The sequence below is a fragment of the Panthera leo genome, chromosome B2 (genome assembly GCF_018350215.1).
Source record: "Panthera leo isolate Ple1 chromosome B2, P.leo_Ple1_pat1.1, whole genome shotgun sequence".
Lineage (NCBI taxonomy): Eukaryota > Metazoa > Chordata > Mammalia > Carnivora > Felidae > Panthera > Panthera leo.
The window spans coordinates 47,241,118-47,243,193 of NC_056683.1; the positions used below are offsets into that span (position 1 = coordinate 47,241,118).

The 2,076-nt window shown below is 35.2% G+C and overlaps 1 pseudogene; it reads left to right on the top strand.

Moving 5' to 3' along the window:
- Nucleotides 1-608: 608 nt before the first annotated feature.
- Nucleotides 609-1,104, top strand: LOC122220686 (annotated as a pseudogene).
- Nucleotides 1,105-2,076: the final 972 nt, after the last annotated feature.

The following is a 2,076-nucleotide window of genomic DNA, read 5'->3' on the forward strand; positions in this document are numbered from 1 at the left end:
AATAAGCGAATGAGGGGACAAACTTCTAGTCAATGATAGAGCTTTAGCAAACCAGAGACTAATGTACACATTTTACTACTAATCACAGATCATCTTATTATTTTTAGCAGTTATTGAAAAATAAACCTGGCAACTCCAAATAATATAAGAGCTAAAAAATTATATTGTTTCTTAAGGAAAATAGTACTGCTCAGTGCTATAAATTATTTTTTTAATAAACCCAATTCATTTCAGAAAATGGGAAACACTCAGAAGTATTGAATTTTTTCTTTGTGTTCTGCCAGAAAAATTCAAACAGTAAATGATAAACTTCAAAGACTAGTGAATTTTAATTTTTAATATAAATGTAAGAAAAACATTCTTCCAGTTTTTCTGCCCTTTCTAGTTCTGCCCTGATCTGAGTCCTTTCTAGTTCACTTCTTGCTGTTTGACCATTAGAGAATTATTTATTACTCCCTGTACTTCCCCAGATACCCCTCTTCCCTCAGCCTTCACCAAGCCTGACAAATGGACAGGCTATTCCCTATGGGTTACATAGCACAAGTATCAGTACTACCTAGATCTTCAAAATCCAGAATCTAGATGAAAATAGTGGGCTAAAGAGAGTGTACAATGCTGCAATTATGGTACAGGAAGAGGAAGATATTCGAGATTATAATTTGATGGAAGAATAGAAGGCAATCAAGGCCAAGTATCCTCCAGTCATTGGGAAGTACAAGTATATGGATCATACAGCAGATGTCCCATTACATGCATTTGGAGATACTCTGGAGGAAGCATTTGAGCAATGTGCAATGGCCATGTTTGGTTACACGACAGATACTGGGACTGTGGAGCCTGTCCAAACTCTAGAAAGAGAAAACCAAGGAGATGACTTACACTCTCTTCTGATTCACTTTTTGGATGAGTGGCTTTAGGTGCTGATGAATTCTTCTTACCCTGGGAAGTGAAGTCACTTCATACGATCAAAGAAATTTCAGATTACAGTCAATTGGGTGGGGAGAAGAATTTTCATTGTTCACGTAGCCTCAGGGAACTAAAATCAAAGCAATAACCTACTTGGAGATGCAAGTCTATAATGAAGAGAAGCCAGAGTCTTTGTGATCATTGACATTTAAGATACCAAAAAGACAACAGCAAAACCCCCCTCCTATGAAGAACTGTTTTTTTTTTTCCCCTCTTCTTTTTAAAAAAGATACCATGATACTATGATCTGTTGATATATGGAGATTTTCAGAACAGAACTTTTAACTTAAAGTGTGACTTTCAGAAATGGAACATTAAGGGGCAGCCTTGGTTCACGTTACCCAAATATTCCAACTTTAAGGAATTCTTCAGATGGCAAGTATGGCATCTCATCTCTTAGTTCCCTGCTAAAGAAGCAGGTGCCTCTACCTTTCCAATGGAACATAAGCCACCCTGACTGGTCCTCAAAGGGATCAATGATGTAAGCATCAGCCTGAGATACTCAACCTTGCATAATTGAATCCATTTTGGAAAAAAAATAATAACAATTTGAGAAATCCTACAACCGGGACTTTGCTTTTTTTCCAAATTGGTTAGCACATATATTTTCTATATGTACATTAAGAGAGGTTGTGTTTTAGATTCCTGTTGGACAAAGCCATCCTGAATTCCGCCTGGTTTTCTTAGAAGAAATAATTATAGTTGAACAGTTGGAAGACTTCTCTAGAAAGAGTCTTGAGTTTCTGTCTCTCTCTCAGGAGTTTTTAAAGCACTAGTATACAGACACTGTTCTATTTTCCCATGAGAAAAATTCAGTACCCTTACAAATGGGCCCTTCCTTCTAACATGTGATTTTATATTAAAGCCACTATATTTATATAGTTAGAAAAGAAAATAACTGTTTTACATTTCTTTGGTTTTTTTTTTTAGTTACCTAATTTCTTCATCGCTGGAAAACCATGTTAAAAATGACTTGAGTGTTTTCAAAGTAAAAAAAACAAACAAACAAAAAATGATGGGCTCTAACTTTTACAAAAAATACTTACAGGCAGATTGTGACTTATTTTAAGCATTATTTAAAATAAGTGACTTATTTTAAGCTCAGGATAA